Here is a 25,214-nt window from a genome sequence, read left to right on the forward strand (position 1 = left end):
TATAGCAGGAGTCTAATTCATGGGTGTCCTGCTTAAAAGCAATTGTCTGTGGCCTGCAGATCAGGGTGGGGCCCCAGGTCCCAAGAGGTACTTGCATTTATACTTTGGGTGTGATCTTGACACGGTAAGGCTGGGCTCAAGAATAGACATGCTGCACGGCTGTGCCCTGCTCCGAGAAAGGCAGCCGAGGGCACGTGTCAGCACAGAAACCCTCTGTGCTTCAGCTGCCAAGTGCTGTGTCCTAGGGAAGGATTGCTTTCGCACGGAACAATCTGTTCACGATTGGTGTCCCTGCGGGGGTATGGTGGCTCACTGGTCTGTCCAAGGAGGTACCCTCTGGCGGTTCCCAGAAGGCACTCCCGTGTTGCCCGAGATTCTAGGCCCGTGTGACGTGGGGTAACTGGCTCCATTCCTGTAGTCAAGCACCACCCGCCCAGTAGCTGTGAACCCTGTTTCCTGGTTCTCAGGCTGCACAAAGGCGGGTTCCATCAGGAAGTTGCCCCAGGCGGAGATCTGCGGCAGGCCCGCACTGAAGACTCCTTCTTTCACTGTCCAGCACAATGGCAGAGCAGGGATCCCAGACTCGGCATTTCCAGTCTATTTCTTGATCCCGTATTGACTGCCTGGTGTTTTGCAACTATGTTGTGTCACTTGGTCTCCAGCCTGGCTGTAGATGGTTGATCGTTTTCTCCGTCTCACTCTCCTCATATGAGAAAAGCAAGGAACAGAAAGGTGAAATCACTTTCCCAATGATACTCAGAGGGTCCCTCCCAGCCCTCGGTTGGGAATCAGGCTGTGGTCCTGCTTTGGGGAAGGTGTGTGAGGGGGAGGGAAGGAGGATGAGGTGGAAGCTGGGAAGGATGCAATGGGGTGTCTCCCTCTGGGAAGGTCCAAGGCTCTGTATGTGCAACTAATCTGACGAAAAGAGGCTTTACAGATCTGCCCGTGTGGTTTGGGGCCAAGGTCTGTGGAAAAACAGTGAGCTATTCTCGCTTGTACTGCCTTCTCTCTGATGGTGTGTCTTGTATTCCGAGGCTTAGATGCCAAGAGTAAAATATAGACTTATTTTAATCTCCTTGCCCGATATCATTCTAATAACATTCATATTATTTTGGTCATTTTGGGAAACCAGAGTTTGAAGGAACTTAGAAGTTACAGAATCCGATTTTGTCATCTGTGATGTGGAAACTGAAGTTTAGGGAGATTGAGGGAAGTCGTCAAGATCTTAACATCCCTCAGCTAGTTAGGAAACGGATTTCATGCTGAGATGTCACCGACTGCTAAAGCTTCCTCCAAATCAGACTTGATTTTTGGACCCTGAGGATTTGGATGGCTTTCATACAGAAAAGATGTATTTCGGAGCCGAGATGCCCTTCAACAGTTGACTGGATTAAGAAGATGTGGTCCATATATACAATGGAATATTACACAGCTATCAAAAAGAATGATTTCTCAACATTTGCTGCAACATGGATGGCACTGGAGGAGATAATGCTAAGTGAAATAAGTCAAGCAGAGAAAGACAATTATCATATGGTTTCACTCATTTATGGAACATAAGAAGTAGGAAGATCAGTAGGAAAAGAAAGGGAAGAAGAAAGGGGGGGGTAAACAGAAGGGGGAATGAACCATGAGAGACTATGGACTCTGGGAAACAAACTGAGGGCTTCAGAGGGGAGGGTGGTGGGGGAATGGGATAGGCTGGTGATGGGTATTAAGGAGGGCACGTATTGCATGGTGTATTGGGTGTTATACACAAGTAATGAATCATGGAACTTTACATCAAAAAGTAGGGATGTACTGTATGGTGACTAACATAATAAAAAATATTATTAAAAAAAAAGATAAAAACCTTCTGCACAGCCAAGGAAACAGTCAAAAAAACTAAAAGCCAGCCCACGGAATGGGAGAATATATTTGCAAATAACACTACAGATAAAAGATTAGTATCCAAGATCTACACAGAACTTCTCAAACTCAATACATGGGAAATAAATAATCAAACCAAAAAATGGGCAGAAGATATGAACAGACACTTTTCCAATGAAGACATACAAATGGCTAACAGACACATGAAAAAATGTTCAAAATCATTAGCCATCAGGGAAATTCAAATCAAAACCACACTAAGATACCACCTTATGCCAGTTAGAATGGCAAAAATTGACAACGCAGGAAACAACAAATGTTGGAGTGGATGTGGAGAAAGGGGATCCCTCTTACACTGTTGGTGGGAATACAAGTTGATACAGCCACTTTGGAAAACAGTGTGGAGGTCCCTTAAAAAGTTAAAAATTGAGCTACCCTATGACCCAGCCATTGCACTACTGGGTATTTACCCCAAAGATACAGATATAGTGAAGAGAAGGGCCATATGCACCCCAATGTTCATAGCAGCATTGTCCACAATAGCTAAATTGTTGAAGGAGCCGAGATGCCCTTCAAAGGTTGACTGGATTAAGAAGATGTGGTCCATATATACAAAGGTATATTACTCAGCCATCAGAAAGAACGATTTCACAACATTTGCAGCAACATGGACGGCACTGGAGGAGATAATGCTAAGTGAAATAAGTCAGAGAAAGACAATTATCATATGGTTTCACTCATTTATGGAACATAAGAAATAGGAAGATCGGTAGGAGAAGGAAGGGAAGAATGAAGGGGGGTAAACAGAAGGGGGAATGAACCACGAGAGACTATGGACTCTAGGAAACAAACTGAGGGCTTCAGAAGGGAGGGGAGTGGGGGAATGGGATAGACTGGTGATGGGTATTAAGGAGGGCATGTATTGCATGGAGCACTGGGTGTTATACACAAGTAATGAATCATCGAACTTTACATCAAAAAGTAGGGATGTACTGTATGGTGACTAACATAATGTAATAAAAAATTATTATTTAAAAAAAAAGAAAAGATGTATGTACTCTGAGCTATTCTAATACCTCAAAGTCATATTACTTTATACAAACTTTCTGTAATGGACCGTTCTAGAGTATGTATGTGATGGGCGAGGAGTAAGAGAGTACGGCTTCCTGGTGACCTGCCCGATCAATGTCTTTGCTTCCCTGATTGTCACGTGGACTCCCCTTTGAACTTGTAACTTCCAAGCACATTGAGTCTGTAAAGGAGAGAAGCAAAAAATAACCCTCCACCCAAAAGAATTTTCCTCCTTGCTTCTGTTTTCACCTAAATAACTTCACTCTCTAATGCTGCGGCCCAATGTTATCTTCTATTTTTGCACTTGGCCACATATTGCAACTCCTCCTTGGGACCAGCATAAAGCAGGGGAGAAGCTGGAACTTCCCCCTAGAGTTGAAGGATCATCTTTCAGCAGAGCATGTATCTCAAATTATTAATTCATTAATTTGCTGTCAAGAAAAATGTCTACTGCCCTCATTAGAGTGTAAGCTCTCCGAACTTGGATTTGTTTTCAGCTTCCTGGTTTATCACCAGACCCTGGAGGAGTTCCTGTTGCTTATTAGGTGCTCAATGCATATTTACTGAAAGGACACGTGGATGGATGGGTGGATGACATGTGGTTCCTCGCCAAGGCCGCCATAATGCAGCTGTATAATCTGGCGGGGGCGCCCCAGGTCGATGGCCCAGTTATATTTCATCACAAAAAGCCAAATTCCAGTCATGGTCAAGTATTTGAGTATTTGCCCAAGAGTTTGGGCAAAAGAAGGGGTGAAAAGTTATTGGATGTAGTTTTTTTTTTTTTAAAGATTTTATTTATTTATTTGACAGAGATAGAGACAGCCAGCGAGAGAGGGAACACAAGCAGGGGGAGTGGGAGAGGAAGAAGCAGGCTCATAGCGGAGGAGCCCGATGTGGGACTCGATCCCATAACGCCGGGATCATGCCCTGAGCCGAAGGCAGATGCTTAACCGTTGTGCCACCCAGGCGCCCCTGGATGTAGTTTCTGATAGAAATGAGCAGTTCTGGCCTAAAAATAACAAGACAATCTATGAATTCAAACTTTGAATGTACTGGAAAGAAGAATGATGTAGTTATCCGAGCTGTTCAAGAGTAGAATGAGCTGTCTTAGGAGGGGTGGGTTCTCTGTCACTACCTCCCAGAGTAGAGAGCGGTCGGCTCTTGTCAGGGCTAATACGGAGAGAACTCTGCCCTCGGAAGAAGAGAAGCCAGCCCTCCACAGGTAAGCTAATTCCAGGAAACAGGTGTCTCAGGAGGGGTGTCGATCAAGTTGAGAGCACGGGAGAGACAGAGACTCCAGAGAGAGGAGGGCATCACCACAGCGTGGCCCCCGGCACGGCAGCCATGGTACCTCACACACAGAGGTACCAGGGAAGCAGCGGGGGTACCAGATCTCCCTTTCCTTAACAAGCAGGTGCACATTTCTGTGTGTCACCTCATTTATCGTCTTCAACCTTCTGCTTTAATCTTACAGAGCTTTCACAGACCCTGATCACCTCTCCTCCGAGCTCAGCGTCCTGCTGTTCTTCATCTCTCTTCCTGTAGCGGCCTGTCCCACCTCTTGACTGTTGACTCCGTCTCCACTCCCAGTCTGTCCAGGTCTCCTCGACCTTCCACGAGATGAGGTCATGGGCAGAACAGCACACAGCACTGAATGTGAACAGGCAGCGGTTATGCAGAGAGAACATTCCACAAGGGAAAAGTGAAACCCACAGGAAACAGAACAAAGCCTGGTTTCCCACCAGAATAGTTCAGTGCAGCCCGGATAAACGTTCCCATTGAAAGTTGTCCTAAGAATAACCTAGGAAGGAATTTGAGTTACGAAAGAGGAACTTGGCTGACTTCTTCTATGGCCTACAGAGCTACCAGTCAGTCATTCCTGTTTCCCACCTGGTCCCAAATTGGATCACTTTGACCTAGTTGGGGTAATAAAACCCTAGGATCATTATTACCACAGCAAAATTGAGAAAGGCTGCAGGAGGGGAAATTGGGCATTATCCCAGACAGAGAGAAGAATGAATTCTTGATTTGAGAGAAAAACTGAAAGACATTTCTAAATGTTGTCAACCTACGTCTGCCCAAACTTCTAGATTCCTGGCTGAGAATCAGAAAAGCCCGGGCTATGGGTTCTGGGAGCACTGACGTGTCATTAGTGCCCCCTTGGGGCCAACTCCAAGAGCTACACTTTCTAACCTCACACAGCGGAGGGAAATAGAATGCCAGACACAGAGACTTGGGTGGATCCAGGGTCTCTGGTGCTGCGGGTCCACGCCCCGGTGTGCTTACGTCGTTACCTACGTTCACCAGGCACCCACCGGAGAATCAGGGCTGAGAAGCCGTGGTATTCACATCGCACACAGACAAGTGGTATATAAAGCTGTTGGAATTTTTGCTATGGAAGTTGTATGTGGAACCCGAGAACCGCTGCATTTGGAGACTCTCGCTGGGAGAGGTCCTTGGGTGAGATGCTCTTTGATGGCCCGGATCCTCCTTCAGATCCAAAGCCAGATGGATCCACTGCTCTTAGGGGACAAACCAGGAGTGTAGAGCAACTGTAGGTACTTCAGATGGAGACGTTTGTGATTTACTGAATAATATAAAAAGACAGCCGGGGGGCGCCTGGGTGGCTCAGTCGGTTAAGCATCTGCCTTGGCTCAGGTCATGATCCCAGCGTCCTGGGATCAAGTCCCGCCCCCTGTTGGGCTCCCTGCTCAGCAGGGAGTCTGCTTCTCCCTCTGCCTCTGTCCCTCCCCTCCTTGTGCTCTCACTCTTCTGCTCTCACAAATAAATAAATAAAATCTTAAAAAAAAAAAGACAGTCTCTTGTGGGAAATTGATATTGTCATCAGTGGCAGGAAATAGAGGAAGGAACCCCTGAGTCAGAAGGGAAGGATCTGTGGCTAGAAGAGGCCAGACCACAGCAGGCTGGGGACCAGGATGGGAACGGGCAGGGTGTGCAGGGGGAAGCGGGTTTACATCCCAGGCTGCGGTGGTCAGTGCTATCATCTCGTTATGCTACTCAGGCCTGTGCCGAAGGTTGAGAACACTACATACTTGTGTAACGGAACTTGAAGAACTTGTGATGTCCTGAGTCCATGTCCAAGGAAGGGAGTCTCCAGAGGCTACCCAACGCCCCTGCGAGCCTCAGAGAACAGCACACCTTCTGAGAATCAGTTGCCCACGTATAAGTGGGTCCACTTCTGGAGTCCTTATTTTGTGCCATTGATTTTTCTGTCCTGTTGCGAATACCTCCTTATAATTTAACTATCTATGTGGGATAGCCAAAATGATATACATTATACTAAAAATAACAACTCAGCAATGTTTCTAGATAATAAGATGAACATATAAAAATTAAATTTTTTGGTATTCATGGGGCGCCTGGGTAGCGCAGTCGTTAAGCATCTGCCTTCGGCTCAGGGCGTGATCCCAGCATTCTGGGATCGAGCCCCACATCGGGCTCCTCCGCTGGGAGCCTGCTTCTTCCTCTCCCACTCCTCCTGCTTGTGTTCCCTCTCTCGCTGGCCGTCTCTCTCTGTCAAATAAATAAATAAAATCTTTAAAAAAAAATTTTTTTTTGGTATTCAGGAAGAATCCGATAGAAAAAAATCTTGAATAAAAAAATACAATTTCCAGGAACAAATAAACTATGATGTACTTAAGACCATCTCATAAAAGATCTGGAAGGTCTTTAAAGAGAAAATTCCAAAACTTTATTGAAAGATTTATAAGAAGATCTAAATAAATAAGGACATCTATGATATTTTTAATCAATAAAGATTCAATACAATGAAAATGGCCACTTGTCAAGCTAACCTATAAACTCCCCGCAGAGCCTCAACGTGCTTTCTGGAGCGATCTTCAGGGTGACCTAAGACCTGCATAAAAGAATAAGGACAAAAATATTCCAAAACAAGCTTAAGAGATTTGTTAGGAAGGACCATCCCTACTAGGTATCAACACTTTCTATGTACATGACTGTTAAAGCAATCTGACAGAGGCACAGAGAAAAATCAACTAATGAATAGAGAAGGTGGGAGTAGAACCCCGTGTCCGTGAACTTGGTGTAGAACAAAGTGGCCTTAACCAACACGAGGAAAGAACAGGCAGCTGTAAGAAGTGTTGGGACAAATGGCAGTCTGTGTGGGGACAGATCATATGGGAGCCTTATCTCACATCATACAAAAATACATTTATCTAGGGGGATCAAATAGGAAAAGCGTGCTGCCGAGGAACTCACAGCAGAGTCTCTCACTGAGGTGCAGGAGGGCTTCTCAAACAAGGTGCAAAAGGACAAGCCAGAGAGAAAAATTTGGTCACATGTAACTGCATGCAAGTTCTGAATCTCTTTGTGGGAAGAAACACACACACACACACACACACAAATACAACTACAAGCCCCAAATGTAGAAATGTCTGCAATGGGTAGAGCTAATAGAAGTCTTGAATTCGGAATTTATGGAGAACACCTATTAATAAGGAAAAGGATAATCTGTCTGAAAAGTGGACAAAAGATATGAATAAGCAAATTATTCATGTGTCTGATAAATGTTAAAAAGAAGATGTCTGGCCTCACTAGTAGGTAGTGACTGCCAGACCAAGTCTATGGGGTGGAAGACATAAGCCAAAGAACGAGAGAATGTTCATGAGCTGAGAATAACCGAGGGCATCTGCAGGGAGCCCGAGTGCCCCCCGTCATGGAGTCAGAGTCAATGGGCTCCAACGACCACTGTCACTGCAGATTGGCAACGATCAGAAAAACTGCCTCCATGTGTAGTGTTCGTAAGTGAACACTCAAACTATTATCAGAACTACTTTCAAATTAACAAATCCATTGGAAATACTTGGAGGATACAGTCACCCAAGTGCCCCCGTCCTGTCCGTGAGAGGAGGAAGGGGAGCTGACATTGGTTGAGTATCTACGACATGTAAACAGGTATTAGCATGTTTCCCACCACTTTGTAAGAATTTCATCTTGTATAAGCCTCTTACATAATAACGATCGTGTTTTGATACATTTTATATACCGTATAAGAAAATAAAGGCTTGGCTGTTTCTCGGAAGATCTGCGTTTATCTTGTAAAATTTGCACTTTACTCCAGAAGATCTGTGTACCTAAAAAATGCTTAAAAATATTTGTCATATGGTAACATTTATGCCTGCAGAAAACTCATCCGGATCTCTCCTGTCTGGCAGCCTCGTGACTTGGGGGTGCACACGCTAGTCCTGCACCCTGCATGTGGCTGATCGCGGCCGGCACCTTCCCAGCCCCAGAGCGCTTTCATACCGGGCCCGGCAGATGGTGAGAGCAGCCTGCTTACCTCTGAGATGCGGGTGTTCATTCCCATCAGGGGTTTCAGGGTTGCTTGGAAAACAGGGGCTGTACGTACGCAGCATGGCGTGCCTGACACACACCAGTTTCATTGACTACAATCTCCCAGTTATGACAGATTAAATCTGGTATCTGAAGTGGAATGACTTATCCAAGGCCACACAGACAGTAAAGGGAGGAAGAACAAGTCTTCTGAATCCGGGCCCTCTGCTCTTTCCATTGCCAACTACTTTTTTGTTGTGCAAAAAGTGTGAAATTGAGTAAGGGACAGGCAGGGCTAGATAGGGAGAGACGGGTCAGGGGCTCTGGGATCGGCTCACAGAAATCCCAAAAATGCGGAGGTGTAAGAAAACCAGAGATAAGGGAACAAACCAGAGCACCCTGCCCTATGTGTCAGAGAGGCGGTCTTGTTCTACCGGTCACTGTTACCAACAAAGCATTACCTGACCCCAAAAAGGAAGTAAGCCATTAAAGGTGTTATTACCAGTCCTTAGGCAATGCAACGTTAAGGATTTAAGTGCCCTGGCTGGCCTTCAATAATAGACCAACCCTAAAAGCCCTCAGGGGCAACCCTGTCAGCACCCCTCTCACTCCTGAGAGTTTTATCTGTATCCTTGCTTAATAAAACTATCGCTTTACTCACTCTCCTTTGTCCAAGAGATTCCTTCTTCAACCTCGCTCTTCCACTTCAAAATGATGCCCTGTATAAAAAAAAATTAAAAAGCTGGTGCTATTGGCTGTGATTTGGAAGGAACTCATCCCCTCCCCCAATATCTAGCCCTCTTCAAATTCTGATATTAGCTATTCTTTTTTTTTAATGTGTTCAAAGATGTTTTTTCTCATTCAGAGAAGTACAAAGTAAGGCACCGGTGAGTTTATCCCTTGTCACCCTTTCAGTTTTAAAGACGGTATATAAAAGTTTTATATCAAGTTTGGGTTAGGATGTGATGAAACGGGACTCATACGCTACTGATCGGCATATAAATTAAGATTGTATATTGGAGGATGATTTGGTAATACTGTCAAAATGTACTTTTAAAATATATGACCCAATAAAATCATTTTTGATACTTTAAAAAATGATAGATTGGATACATGTATTTACATAAACATGAACGTATGTCTAAGGATGTTTACAAATATGCGGTGTATCTCCAGAAAACACACATGTAAATATATGAATACTTTTTGACAGTTTTTGATCTTCATAAACACTTAACGAATAAAAAAAAGTCGAAGCACTGAAAAAGAAGGATTGACTTGTAAAGTTACATCTTTGAAAAGGGCAGCTACTCTTTTTGCCTCATACCTGATAAAAGGCTTTTCCTTGAGACCTCGCCATTTCCCGGGGTCCAGTAATCTAGTGAGATTGGGCTGATTGACTGCCAATAGTGGTCATGCCAAGAGAATACTGCTGTGCCCTCAGTGGCCCATGGGGTAGGTCCTAACTCTCCCAGGTAATTATTAGCCATTCTTTGCTTTGCCTGAACCATTTACTTCTCTTCACCTGGAACACCTGCCCAGCTTGGCCCGGCACTCTATTTCAAGCTCAGCCCACTTGTCCACTACTAAGCTCGACCTCCCCTGAGTGAAAAGGAGTTTGGCTCAGGATATATCAGTAACTGAGACCATCCAATGTGCGGGAAGTCATGGTGATTAAACCAAGAGTCTAGGCAGGATGGTGAACTCAGGGTCAGGTGGAAATCGGGGCCTGGCTTCAAGCCATCTGACCTTTCACAGAAGGGTCTTACTCAGCGGCAGGTGCATGAGAATGCAGGCTGCGGGTGAGGGGGTTGGAGTGGAGGACTTACCAAGCAAGTCCAGCTTCGGAGAAGCTCACTTTCAGGAGGATGAAACGTCCAGCAGGGAAACAGAGGCAGGTACTCTGTGGTACAAACCCAGGCAATTCATTGAAAGGAGGTATAGGGAGGGAGCAGGAAATGTCCATGGTTACATGTGTCTTACTGGCTCTGTGGCAGCAAGACAAATTTTAGACTCCTCTGTGAGCTCCATTCTTCCTGCCAGGCACCAGGATGGGCTTAGAAATTCAGTGGGTTTCAGCACCTGGAGCAAATGACAATAACAAAGGCTGGAATTTGCAAGTGAACATCAGTCTTTGGTTTCGGTGATTGAGCTGAATAATATTCTTTCCAGTCTTTAAGTCTGGCTTTTATTACCCACACGTATGCTCACAGACATGCCATCATTTGCCTGTTTCTGTTTCATTTGCCAGCTTGGAAGAGAGGCTCAATTCTCCATTGTTTTAAATTCAACAAATATTTAACAAATACCGTATATATGATATTGTTTTGGGCACTATGAATACATAAATAAGCAAAAGAGACAAAAGAGAATCTCTGCTTACAGATGAGCTTCTTTGCTGGGAAGAGAAACTGAAAATCAACACATGAACAAGTATATAAAAATACCTTGGATGGAGCTAAGTCCATGGGGGGAAGTGAAGGAGGGGTGGGACGAGGGTGCAGGAACGGGGTGCAGTTGATAACATATGGTGCTCATCAAAGGTGGAGAATGAAAAAGCAAAAGGTAAACAGAGGACTGGTGAGAGGAGGGCAAGTCTGCAGCTTCACAGGGAACGGGGCTCCGGGAGAGAGACCAGAAAGCGCAGGGACCTGGGACAAGAGAGTCTCCGGAATATTCCAGGGATCTTAAATTGGCGTGGACAGGAGGGACAAGGGGAAGAACAGGCAGAGATGAAAGCAGAGAGGAAGAGTTAGACCAGATCATGCCAGGCCCCGTAAGCAACTTGCTCTCGGAGTGAAATTAGATGTTGCTGAGCGGAGAAGTGGAACATACACGTGCATCCTCGGTTCACCCCTCTGGCTGCCTGACGGAGAATGTGAAGGGCAGCAGGGACGGATGGGAGCAGCGCGGCCAGTTTGCAGGCTGTCCTGATGCAGGTGAGAGACGAAGGTGCCCTGGTCTAGGAGCGGGGCAGTGGAGATATAAGGGGTGGGGGGATTTTACATGTACTTGATTTGTACCCAATGGGATTTGCCGATAGGTTGGATACGGAGTGTCAAAGAGGAGTTAAGAGAAACACCCAGATCTTCGGACCGTGCACCCAGAAGAATCAAGTCACTCCTGATGGTGAGAAGGACGTCAGAGGAGCAGGTCTGGAGTGTGTTGGGGGTTCTTCAGGAATGGGCTTGGACATGTGAACTCTGAGATGCCTATTAGAGCTCGGGGGCCGTGTTGCAGGTATGCAGGCAGAGTCCGGAGAGAACGCTAGTCTGGAGATCGCAGTTTGGGAGTCAGTAGCATTTGGGGAGCAGCCGTTAGAGCCCAGCCCCAGGCCACTCCGGCGTTTAGAGCACGAAGGGCGAAGGGTGGCCAGCCCCAGGGACGGTAAGAGAGCAGCTGAGGAGCAAAGGTGTGACGAGAAGATGGTTCCTAAGGAGATAAAGGATCAACTGGGTCATATGTTTCTGGTGCGCAAGGCAAGACGAGGCCCGCACAAATGCCAGCTTCGCAGTGTGGCCGCCCCGGTGCCATTAGCGAGGACAGACTGACAGAGAGCTGGAGAGACAAGGGACAGCGTGAGCAGAGCCAGCCCTGTGGCTGCAAGGGGCCAGCGAACATGCGGGAGCAGGAGGGAGGTGGGGGCGCAGGAAGGTCTCCCGAGGGTCTGCTGGCTTTTCCAACGTCCACAGAAATGACAGCTTGTTTTCATGCTGATGAGAATGACCAGGCTGGGGAGAAAACCGGTGACACAGAAGAACAAAATGAAAATCGCTTCAGGAAGTGCTGCCTTAGGAGGGTTTCTGCTGGAGACACACTGTGGGTGCTTAACTAAGGAGGCCCATCAGCGTTTCCCCGAGGGGCACCTGCTGTGAGAGAGTGGTGCCCCCCCCACACCAGGATTCCTGAACCCCGAGGATTTCAGGCTGTTAACCTCCTGTCGAAGACTGACAGCTCTATAGTCAGACAGACACAGACGCAAACCCTGGTTCTGCCATTTACATCTATGGGAGACATCTGGAAAATCACAACCTTCCTAAAAGTGTCTATATCCTCAACTGTGAAACGGGGAAAATGCTACCAATCCGCACTGAAGGACACCGTTAGAACAAGAGCAGTCCATGCAAGTAAGCCAAAACGTGTGATCGAGCCTTGCAAAGAGCAGCCATTCAAAGTTAGCTGTCAGTATACAGCATGCCGGAAGTAGGTGTACGGTAGGAACATTTCCTGGCAAATGGCAGTGTTACCTGGGATGGGGGTGGTAACCTGGATCCAAAACTTGAAAAAGAATGTGGATGGATACCCTTTAAAAATGCTATGGACTCTGGGAAACAAACTGAGGGCTTCAGAGGGGAGGGGGGTGGGGGACTGGGATAGGCTGGTGATGGGTAGTAAGGAGGGCACGTATTGCATGGTGCACTGGGTGTTATACGCAAGTAATAAATCATGGAACTTTACATCAAAAACTAGGGATGTACTGTATGGTGACTAACATAATATAATTAAAAAGTATTATTTAAAAAAATGCTTTCCCAAAGGACGGAGACAAGAGGAGTACGGGGAGGCGGGTGTGCAGGGTGGGAATGGAGAGGCTGTCTTGGCTGGAATGGCACATGGGTAATGAGTGACAAAGAAATGGTCGAGCCTTGAAGTCACACCAGAGCAGCCACGGGCCTGGGGTCAGGAGACCAGACCCGGCCCTGTGTCCCGACAGACATTCTTTATTGAGAGACCCGCAAGTGCTATTGATGAGGGAGCAGAAGACAAGCTGACACCCCGAGACCCCCACCCCAACTCCCAGGTGGGATCTGTGTGACCTCCCTCAGGCACTCCTGGCTGCCCCAAAGCTAAAGGAAGGAAAAACAAATGGTTAACTTAGAGAGATCACAGTCCAGCAAGACCTAAGTCTCCCTCAGTTTACAAAATGTCTTAGTGATTTCCGAGAAAAAAGCATTCTTATTGATAACCTAATTTCCAGAAGGAAACCCAACTGTCTTCATGTTAACGCTTTCCTAGAGGGAAAAACAACCTTAACTTCACAATGGCAAGGCCTCCGATATCTTGTAGGTTCTCCTTAGCATACAAAAGGTCTTTTGTAAACCCTTCTTCCTTACCGCCAACTCCCAAGTATATAATCAGCCACCCCTCACAACCCCGGGGCAGCAGCTCTTTCTGCCCACGGGTCCTGTCCCTGTGCTTTCTTTAAACCACCATTTTGCACCAAAAACATCTCCAGAATTCTTTCTTGGTCATGGGCTCCAGACCTCACCCCATTGAACTTCACCTGTATTTCAAAACTATATCACTCTGTGGGGCTTAAGTCATGTAAACCGGGTCACTGCCCCGTAAGGCAGCGTGGGGACCCCACCAGGGGAGCTGTGGCATAAAGAACCATGTCACAAATCAGCTGGGAAACCGCCAGGGAGGCTAAAGCTTAAGAGGGACAACAGGGCCGCACAGACACAGCTTAAAGTGACAGTAAAACAGAAGTAAACCCACCCTTTTGAGCTGATGCCCCCGGCCCCTCATGCAGCCAGTGCTCAGCTCGACTCTCCACCAGACGGGAAGCAAAGGTCTTGAACTGCCAAAGATTCTACTGCAAACCACGGATCTACTCTGACCAATTTTTATTTTGTTAAAAGAAATTTTTTTTTGCACAACGTGATTTTTTTCAAGGTGTACAATGTGGTGATTTAATGCACATATACAAAGCTGCATCATTAGAAACGATTAACCTCTCCAATCATGGGGACGCCTGATGGTCAAGCCCAAACTCAGAGAAGCCCACCACCTCTCACCCACCCCCGACCTGCCAGGATGCCCCGAACCAGCCAGCAAAGCAGAGTAAACAAGCACACTACTTCCGCGGCTCCACACAGGATGGCCAGACCTGCGGCCCTTTAACCTGAAACTTGTCGTCCTAACGCCACCTCCAGAGCAGGGATTCGACTTTGTAATCACTGCTGTCCCCTACAAGCCGGGTGCATCAGCAAGCCAGAAGCCCCATGTGAAGCCTGGTTCTCATGGGAATGACCTCCAGGTCCAGCCTCGCTGGGAAGGAAGGAACGGGCAAGCCTGTGCCCGTGAGTGTGCTTCTGGGCTGCCGGAGGATGGAGAGTTTGACTTCTGAATGCGGAGGTGAACTTCTGTATGTGAATTATTTAAAAGACGTTAGCCACCCACACACATGACACGTGTCTGCTATAAGCACAAAGAGATAGGAGTCAAGAATCAGTCTCAGGTTTCTGGCTCAGGAAAGCAGGTGAATGATGGGGTCATTGCAGAGAAAGGGGCAGGCAGGAGTCCCTGGAGATCGGGGAGCGAGCGGCTTCAGTGCTGGAAGCGAAGCCTCGGGTTTAAGGGCCCTGTGAGGTGTGCAAATGGAGTTGCCTCACTGTATCCGAGTCTGGAGCTGAGATGAAAGGTCGGGACTCCAGGTAACGACGTGGGCAGCTTCAGAATCCAGGTGGTAGTTGATGGTATAGAACTGATGAGAGCGGCAGACGAGGCTCGCAGAGTGAGAGAGGGCAGGCCTGCGAGCCCCTGGAGCTGGGCCAGTTTGCAGTTGGGACGAAGAGGAAGAGTCAGCAAGGGGGACCTCCAGAGAAACGCCAGAGCGGACGGAAGAAGGAGCCGGAGCCAGGGGAGTCCCAGAAGGCCAGAGTTTCAGGAAGGATGCGGTTCAGGCCTAGCAAATCCTTCCAGGGAAGAGTCACTGGAGAATTGTTCATTTCCTCCGAATGTCACCCCTCCTGCCATGGTCTCATCTGGTCTGCTCTGAGGAGGCTGCCTCACAATGTACCGACGGAGAGCAGGGGAGGGACGGTGACGGACAGCGGGCGAGGCAGTGGTCGGCCGGCGAGCAGCAGGTCCTAAAGCTTTCCCGGCTCCTGGACCATATACCGTTTGCGTGTGTTCTCAATGCGTCTTCCGCACGTGCACGGGCCCTTGGCTGCTGGCGTGTGATCGCCGCCTTACCTCGGTGCCCTGTGGTCAGGCCTTTCCCTGTATCCCTCGGACCGGGCACGCTAAGCTCCAGGCCACTCGGCACGCCCGGCCCTTCACCCTCCCGCACTGCACGAATTCCCACTTCTTCGCAGTTCACTTTCTCCAAAAGTGTTTTCAAGTCCTGCGGCCTGAGTCCGGGTTGCGGCTCCTACGGTTCTTTCCCTTCACACCCAGGACTTCTCAACGGGCGAGCCTGTGCAAAGAAGCACACGGGCTCTGGAACACGCTGCGGGGTCAAAGCCCTGCCCGACCCCTCTTGTGCCCGTGGGCCCGTCTCTTAACCTGTCCAAGGCCGAGAGCGCACAATCCACGCAGTATTACGAGAGCCGATGCCATCGAAGCTCGAAGCCACGTAACCGAAGGAGAGAAGGCGCTGCTCGGACGCCTCCGCTCTCAGGAATACCTGCGCTATCGCCGTCGCCGCCGACGCGCGAGGCCCGCGTCTGTCCGCCCTACCCGCCGAAACGCAAGCTCTGCGGGGCAGAAACTGGATCTAGCATGTTGAAAAACGGAAGTAAAAAATCAGCACAGGGACTGGAATATATTGAGACTACAATGCAAATTTGTTAAATATTCGATTCTCACGTACTGTGTGTAAAAAAGAATTCACCCAAACGGCCAAGCCTCCCACCACCCTGCCGGCCTAAAGCTCAGCGCACGTGCACACCGCACCGCACGCTGCGCGTTTCCCTCCAGACGTGGGATGAAAAACCCAGCCTCCGATGACCCAGGCTCCCCGACCGGCGGACGGAGCCTCCATTCTCGCGGGGAGCAAGGCTCCAGCCGCACAGCCTCCCTCCTCCTCGGCCCCCGCAGCCGGCCCACGTCCGTCCCGCGGACAACGAGAGACGTGCCGAGACGGGGGAGGGTGGGGATGACAGCAGCCCGGTGATCACCACACCTGACGCTAACTTGCCCTTTACACACCCCCACCGGGAAGCCCCCCGAGGAATCAGACTCGCGCTGAGCTGCGGGAGGGGCCCTGACGTAAGAACAGGGGGACCAGAACAGCGATTTGGGTATTAAATCCCAACATTTATACCAATCATGTGTTAATGGATTTTTAACAATGATCGTCTGTCACACCATGTGCGCGATGAAAGGCAACCCCAGGCTTCTCCGTCCTTCTGGAGAGCAGAGTTTTGAATCTCACGGAGGTTTCTGCAGCGCCAAACGGCCTTCCGATCCCTCGAGTTTTCTGCATCATCAGAAACTTCCCCTGTTGCTCACTTACCAGGACGGCGGAGGGGAAATATAAATGGTGCCGAGCGGAAGGCAGCCTGCAATGAGCCGGGAGAGGGACCCCGGGACCCTAGGCGGGCAGCAAGGGGGAGGGGACAGAACGGCACGGGGTCACTTTGACATTATGGGCCGTACCCGACCGACCATGGGGGTGATGGAATTGCGGGATGGTGTCGTGTCTGTGTATGCGACACACAGAAGTCGTGTCTCCGACGCCGGGATCGTCCACCTCCTGACCGCATGGCCAGGACCCTCGTTCATGGTGGCGGCATGCGGGCTCCAGGAGCCTCGTGAGTCACTGGAGCCTGGGTCTGGGCACGACCTACAGCTTCGGCCTGATTTCCCTAACTAAATCCCACAGCATACGCCCCCAGGGAAGGAAATGGTGCTCTTCCACCAACCCCAGCCTCTGAATCACCATGTGTCCACACATCAGCGGCCTCTTTGCCCTCCGTTGGGCCAGCTCAGAGCAGCTGTTCTGAAGTTTATCCCCATTCTCCAGCTGGATTTTAGTCCGTCAGCCGACCCGTGACGTCTCTCCTTCCTCCGCTTTTAGTCAAAGAAAACTCAGTGTCCTTGTTAAGAAAGTCCGATGACCACTGTCCCGCACTCAAGGTGAACAAAGTCTGCTCAGCCGCTCCTGGCCTGGGTGACTGTTTCTGAGCCACTCACCCAGTGCTTACAAGCATGATTTCAGTTCAGATTGCTAACAACCGGGCAAAGTGAGCAGTAGGGCGACCCACGTTCTATAGATGAGGAAGAAGAGGGTTAGGGGAGTTCTGTGAAGGGCATGGACACCGTCTGGTCTCCAGCCTGCGAAGCCCCAGCACCGGCCCCTAAAGGTGACACAGCGCTGCCTCCCGGTGGCAATGCACAGAACTACACCTCTAACCAAGGAGACCGAGCTGCTAAGAGGTAGGAGACACAGGGGTACGTCCTGCTTCCTGAGGCTCCTATTTTTGGTTGTTTGTCCAGCCCAGCTACAGCCTGGCTTCCCTACTCAGTCTCAGTATCTGGCTCTTCCTTAAGAAAGACATTTCCTAGGTTCGTTCCTTTGTTCCCAGGACAGCTGAAATGCAACACAAACCCCAGGACCACTCAGCATGGTTCGAGGCCTGAAGCAGCCCAAACAAAGGCATTTCCCGGAGCCCCCAAATCCCAAGATCCTGACTGCGACTGTCTGGATCACAGACCTCTGAGTACCGGAGCCCCCAACCGCAGTGCTCAGTCTGGCTGCCTGCTCGACGGTGCACCCTCCCTGGAGAGAGCCTGCAGCCAGGGGTCTAGCAGCAGCTCACAGTCCCAGCCCCCTCACTTGGCTGGGGACAACTTGAGGCCACCAGGACTCCAGGGACCTGGGGAGACTGGCCGAGCCACCTTTGGCCCCTGTGTCCACCTTTGCCCTCTGCCTGGTCTGCCCCTGCCTCCTTCCAGGGGCTCCCCAGTGCACCCTCCCAGAGCCCCCCAAAGCCCAATCTCGTCTGCTTCTTGGGGATCCAACCTAAGACAACAGCCCCCACTTCAGGCATGTTTACAAATATGGCCTCTTCCAGTGGAGCCCAGGAGTGCCACTGGAAGGCGTTCACCAGAAGAGCACCTGCCAGAGGTAGAAAGAACTCATGAACTGGAAGTCAGGCAAGGAGCCCTTCCCTGCGCCCCCGGGAGGGTGCCCTGGCCTCATGTTTCAGAACTTTGTCATGGCCATCACGCCCCTTGAATTCCCTGACCTCCAGTGTTTTCATCTCTAAATTAAAGGCTTTCGTTAGATATTCTCTATGAGGACACTAAACGGGGCCCAAAACTTGACCTTAAATTTTCGTAGCAAAACTCTTTCCTACAAGGTCGTGTGAAGGTCACTTGTTTGTGTTGTTTTTGCCTTGAGCTGCATATCTGGTGTTCTCAGGTGTGATGAGGGCCCGAGGTCCTTCCACCAGGCTCAGCATCAGACACGGGTAAGGCCTGGGGCAGCTCTAGGAAACCCCCAGGTCAGTGAGTTTTGATCCCCTTTTGGGGTAAAGTTCTCTTTTCAGTGGATGCTGCAAATGTTCACTAGGAAACGGTCTGCTTAACCATGTTAACATGAAGGGTCTCGGCCTCCGAGGCTCAAGCTCTTCCAGAGTAGCTGTCCACCAACCTTCCTTCCCTCGAGTTTCTTCCTCAGCTGGAAGCGCAGGCTGTGAGAGTGGGAAAGACCCCGTCTTTCCATTTTCATATTATGGGCTGGATTCCTTCCTACTGTGTCCTCTGGGGAAGGGGGGGGGAACTCCCGTGATCCCTGAAGACTCACAAATCACAAGACCACCCTGTATGCTTGAGGGCAGACAGCATGTCGCTGAGGACAATGAACAGAACCATACACTTACAAGGTACCAGCATGAAATACGTCCTCATTATGTCTGTGCCGGGAGCCATCTGGAGGGAGCATGAATCAAGGCAATCAGCCCAAGGTTCTTCTCTCTGGATACCTTTTTCATTTGGAAAGTAATTTAGGAGGGCTGCAATGTAAAGCACGTGTTAACAAGTGGGGTGTGTGTGTGTGTGTGTTCATCAAAATGCCTGTAATTTCCAAACCAAAAGAAGAGTCTTTGTCCCTCTCCATTGAAAAATTCATCTTAAAGAGGTGGACATTTGAGCCCATCTCATCTATAAAGATGTTCTGTCATGAGGGGGGTTTCAAGGACACACGAACACCTAGAACAGAAAGCTAATGGTGTCCCTGTAGTTTTGCAAGGTAACAGGAGCAGAGGAAGCAAAGAGGGTGCTTTGTCCAAAGACACACACCCCTCAGAAGAGCCCGGTTTCTAGTTCACAAATTAAAGAAGGAAATGATCGACATGAAATCCTGAGATTAGTCTGGATCTTACAGTGAATTAAAGATTCTCGGAAAGGGAGAGCAAATGGTTATAACCTGGCAATCTGCTTGCCAGTATGTAACGTAGAAAGCACACGTGTGAACTCAGACTTACATAAGTGGCTACTCACCCTAACCCAAGTTTAACAGTAAACAATGAAAACATGACCTGCAGAACTAAGAGTCCAACCAGCAAAATGTCATTGAAGAGGAACATGACACAGACTGATGTACCGTGTGGCGCTATCAGAAAACGGTAAGTTACTACGTACTATACACGACATGACCTACAGTCCATCATAGATACGCTGCAAGCATTTGACGGCACAGAGCAGTCTGAGTCCTAACCAGGCAGAAATTAAACTCCACAAACACACCCCACATGGCACAGATCACACTCTGCCTGCCCCACACCATCAGACGGGAACAGACCGACGTTCTCTTCCGGGCAAGTGGCGCCCACGGGAGCTGGGGACACAGACAGCCCCTGTCAGGAAGCTGAGAGGGCGAGGGTGCATGCTCGTGCCATTTCGGGGATTCTCCAGGCCCAACCACAAGCCAAGGGATGGGAACAATTCTGCTGTCCATGTTCAGCTAGAAAAATGACGGTGTGAGGAAGATAAGTTACCTGCCCAAAGTCACAAAGACATAGTAGAGGAGTCAGAATTTGATCCCAGGTCATCTTTCTCCAGAGCCTAAAATCTTAACCAAATACCAATCTGTTTCTGCATAAGTAAAATATGACAAAGATGCTCACATACACGCACGCACACACACATGCATGCACACACGCACGCACACATGCACGCACACACACATGCATGCACATGCATGCACACACGCGTGCGCACACACACATGCACGCACACACATGCACACACACGCACGCACACACACTCACACATGCACGCACACATGCACACACAGACACATGCACGCACGCACTCTCACACCCATGCACACACAGACACATGCACGCACGCACACTCACACACATGCACACACAGACACATGCACGCACGCACACTCACACACATGCACGCACGCACACGCACGCACACACACGCACACACACACACACGCACGCCCCTCCTTGACATTCACAAATGGAAAACAGTACTGGTGGCAGCATGCATAACTCCACAGGCATGGTGTGTTCCTTCAGCTCTCCTCCCTGGCTCTAGAATATTCAAAGGCATCTGAATTTCCTGCAGGTCAGTGGAGTGATGTAGCCAGGATTCTGGGGGAAAAAATTGGATTTAATCTTTGCAACAGATTGCCTAGAAAAAAAATAAATGCATGATACTGATTAGTGAATCTGCAGGTGCTTTAAAATGTGCACCTCGAGAGTTTTGATCTGTGGATAGAATTCAGCCCAGAAGCACCGTGTGCAGAGGGTGCCACAGGTTCTGTCGTGATCCAGCTGTTGGTTGTTCACTCAGAGCCACAGGGAATACTGGGAAGATGTCTTGAAAACACGGAGATGGAAGCGGAAGCTTGTGGATACCGGTCAGCACAGGGGATATCTCAGATAACATACAAGGACCAGAAAAAATATGCACCAAAAATTGGCAGAATGAATTTTCATCAAGTTAAGCTACGGAACACAGAAAACATGAAACCTGTCAGTGCATATTTGACCAGGAACAAATAGTACTTTGCATACTTCCACATGAAATAAAAAGGAAAAGATACACATAAATCTATTTCAAATGGATTGAAAACTGAAGTGAGAAAGACAAAATCATAACACTTTCCAGTGAAAACATAAAACAACAGCTTCACGGCCGCGAAATTGCAAAGGATCCAGAATGAAAACCACAGGGGAAAAAGTTGATAAATTATATTACATGAAAATCGAGACTGTCTGTTAATTAAAACATATCAGAGAAAGTGTAAAGAACACGCCAGCAACTGGGAAAAGGCATGTGCAGGCCCACAACTGACAAAGGATCGTGTGCAGGACCCACCGAGCGGTAAATCTGCAAGAAGGAGGCAGAGCGTCGCTGTGGACAGAAGAGCAACTGTTGTGGGCAGCGCTCAGCACAGAAGGAAACACAGCTGCCAGACAGACACGGAAAAGCAGCTTAACCTCTTCGCAGGGCATCAGGGAAATGAACACGGAAACCACAGTGAGACTGGGCTTCACACACGATCTGCAGAGAAGCACGTGCGGGTCTGACAGATGGAACACCGGGGAGCATGTGGCGAAACAGGAATCTCCCCAGTGCAGGCGGAAGCACGAGGAGGACACCGTGTCTGGAGCGTAATGTGGCGTTACCTACTAACTTGGGTTTTTTCCAGTTTTATTGAGATATAATTGACATATAAGTGTAGTGCATGTGACATAATGATTTGATATTTGTATGTATTGTGAAAGGATCACCACAATAAATCTAGTGAACGTCCCCCAATATGCTTAGTTACCATTGTTTCCTTGTTTTTTATTTTTTTAAGATTTTATTTATTTATTTGACAGAGACAGAGACAGCCAGCGAGAGAGGGAACACAAGCAGGGGGAGTGGGAGAGGAAGAAGCAGGCTCATAGCAGAAGAGCCTGATGTGGGGCTCGATCCCATAACGCCGGGATCACGCCCTGAGCCGAAGGCAGACGCTCAACCGCTGTGCCACCCAGGCGCCCCACCATTGTTTCCCTTGTGATGAGAACTTTTCAGATCTACTCTCCCAGCAACTACCAAATACATAATACGGTATTGTTAACTGTAGTCACCATGCTAGACATCACACCCTCAGAATATGTTTATCTTAGAAGTTTGTGCCTTTCGACCACCTTCACCGGAGTCCCCCAGCCCTGACTCCCCACCTCTGGCAACCACAAATCTGACCTCTACTGCTGAGTTTGGCTTTTTTCTGATTCTACCTTAAGTGAGGCCATAGAGCATTTGTCTTTCTTTGACTTATTTCACTTAGCACAGCGCTCTCCAGGGACAGCCTCAAATAGTAGAATGCCCTTCTTTTTATGGCTGAATAATATTCCATGGTCGATACAGCCCATCTTCTTGATCCGTTCGTCTACTGATGGACACTTGGGTTGTTTTCATGTCTTAGCTACTGTGACTAATGCTGCGGTGAACTTGGGGTGCACGTATCTGTTCAGGACTGATTTCCTTTCCTTCAGACTTAAACCCAGAAATGGAATCACTGGATCAGATGGTGTGTCTATTTTTAATTTTTTGAGGACCTTCCATACTATTTTCCACAGTGGTTGCACCAACCTACATTCCCACCAACAGTGCATGAGGACTCTCTTTCCTCCACATCCTCCCAACGTCTGTTATTTCTTGTCTTTTTGATGATGGTCATTCTAACGGGTGCGAGATGATATCGCACCATGGTTTTAATTTGCATTTTCCTAATAATTAGTGATGTTGAGCATCTTTTCATGTACCTGTTGGCCATCTGAATATCTTCTTAGGAAAAGTATCAATTCAGGTTTGCCCATTTTGAAATTGGAGTACATGTGTTTTTGCTATTGAGTTGTATGACCTTCTTATTTATTTTGGATATTAACCCTTTTCAGATGTGTGATTTACAAATACACATTGCTTATTAATTTTGAAGATACACCTATCCTATGACACAGCACTCCAAGTCCCAGAGGATTTTTAGAAGCAGTTTGCTAAAGCAAAAAAGAAAAGAAAAGAAAAGAAAAGAAAAGAAAAGAAAAAGAAAAAGAAAAGTAACCAACTGTCAAATGGACGAATAAATTGTGGTGTATTCGTAGATTTGTGTAGTGGAATATTATACAGCTGTGAACTGTGACAGCATCATCCTAATAGCATGAATGAACATTCGTGAGTTGCAGAAGAACATACATAATATGATTCTATTTATTTAACACATAAAAATGTACAAATTAATCTATTGTTTATTGATATAAAACTTGAAAGCAAAGAGAGGGCTAAAGACCCCCAGGATTCAGGATAGTAGTTACTTCAGGAGAGCAGGAAGTGGGTGGGACTGGAGGGCAGCCGGGGGGATTCAGAAAGAACAGGAATACTCTATTTTATAAACCGGGTGACAGGCACGAAGATCTTTGCTGTGCTGTGTTAGACTATGAGCATCTTAAACAGGTGCTGGGTGTATCTATGTCATATTTCATAATTTTGAAGAATCAAATGTTCCCAATGATTTTTTTTTAAGTATTGGCAGTTTGGCACCCTACAAAACTCTTCTGCAATGATTTATAAAGGTTTTCATTTTTAAAATATTTTTTCCAAAGTTAAGGATTTTGTTTTACCTTTTTGTTTCATATGTTCAATTTATTTTCAGCCAGTTATTCTTGTTCTTGGCAGTTTATGATAGAAAAAAAAAAAGGTAAAACAACCTGAAAATCAAAAAACATTATTTTATTTCTTTCATTAAGCTCATGCTGTTTTTTTTTTTGTTGTTACAAAAGCAACTCAAATCATGACTGAAAATCAGAAAATGTAGCCAAATGAACAGAGGAAAAAGCCAGCACTCATAAGCCACCATCCACAGAGACAAGCACCCTGACCCTTCTGTGACAAGCCTTTCAGATCATTTTTCTCATTGGCTACAAGTCAGTGTAGTTATGGGAAGAGTGGTGTTTTGTTACACGTGTTTTATAATCTAACATCATTCAATCTAATTAGAAATGCAGACGATTCTGGATTGCCCTCTCTCTTTCCTCCGCATCCTAAGGGACTCCATCGTCTCCCCAGGGCGGGACACACTAGAGCTGGGATGGAGAGTAGTTTGTGCTTGGAGTGTGGACACCACTTGGCTGGGGGTAGTTGCCTCCGCTCTGTTTTGACTCACTCAGTGGGGATGCCGCTGAGCCGAGGGCTCCGTCTACGCCCAGGGCAGAGAGAGGCAGGCAAGGGGGCCCATGCCCAGCCTGTGGCCCTCTGTTCACACAAGCTCCCTCTGCTGTCTCTATCTTCCCAGATAAGTACTCTAGAAGATTCTACTATAGCCTCATCTTGTTCGTCTTCCTCCTTTATGGCCTGCATTGAAAGGAACCTACTTCGTCTGAAAGCCAAAGTGTCTGTAACTTGAGCTCTCTAAGTACCACGCTTGCCTTGAGATGGAAAGACCCACTCTTGAAATGTCATAATGGATGCCTGGAAATCTGCAGTGGCTAGAAGCATTTAAAATTTTAATAACTTAACCAGCAACACTGTACATTGTATACTAGCAAGAATTCCCCAAGGGGAAGGTAAGAACACTGAAAAGAAAACATCACAGCCTGGATTTGTCCTTTATACTGGTGATTATAGAAGCTTCTGTTGAAGTCAAGGCTCTCCCGGTGATGGGAGGGGCCAACCAGAGAAGAAACTGCAGACAGTATGGGACTTGCATATTAAATCTCAATAAGACTTGAGCCATCACATCACACCCGTGCATTTTTATAAGATCTCCCCCAGTGCCATAAACAAGATTGTACCTGTCCTGGGAACTGTGACAGGAAAGGGGCCACGGTCCCTCGCCTCACAGAGCCTGTGTGCTCTCCAGCACGGATGCCCCCACTGTATGTGGCTGTTTAAATTTAAAATTGCGTAGAATCCAATAAATCTATTTCCTCGGTGACACTAGCCGCACTGCCATGTGCTGCACAGATCTCTCCTCTCATCTTCTGCCCTGTTGGCTGCAGAGGGGACGAGGACTTCCTCCCTGAACGCCAGGTCAGAAACACAAAAGGGAATTCTAGGTGGAGCTAGCTTCCTCTGCAGTTTCTTACCAATCCTCTCCCTCTCCCTTTCCCAAACTCACCACACCAACTCAAAGGGGATGTGCAAGGCTTTCGGTCATAATCAAAGGAGTGATTTTTGGAGTCTCATTAAGCAAAGGCTCAGCCATGCAATTGAATCTGGCT

The 25,214-nt window shown here is 47.9% G+C and overlaps 1 long non-coding RNA gene across 2 annotated transcripts in view; it reads right to left on the bottom strand.

Annotated features, from left to right (window-relative positions):
- Positions 1-6,723: 6,723 nt before the first annotated feature.
- LOC123783545 (uncharacterized) overlaps positions 6,724-25,214 on the bottom strand; it is a 96,867-nt gene continuing 78,376 nt past the window's right edge. For both annotated transcript variants that reach the window (XR_006777232.2, XR_006777231.2), the window contains 2 exons: positions 10,083-10,335; positions 6,724-8,972 (listed from right to left, as the gene is read on the bottom strand). This is a non-coding gene — a long non-coding RNA (uncharacterized LOC123783545). The remainder of the gene's footprint in view (positions 8,973-10,082; positions 10,336-25,214) is intronic.

The sequence above is a fragment of the Ursus americanus genome, chromosome 2 (assembly GCF_024610735.1).
Source record: "Ursus americanus isolate L20-20 chromosome 2, mUrsAme1.1.p, whole genome shotgun sequence".
Classification (NCBI taxonomy): domain Eukaryota; kingdom Metazoa; phylum Chordata; class Mammalia; order Carnivora; family Ursidae; genus Ursus; species Ursus americanus.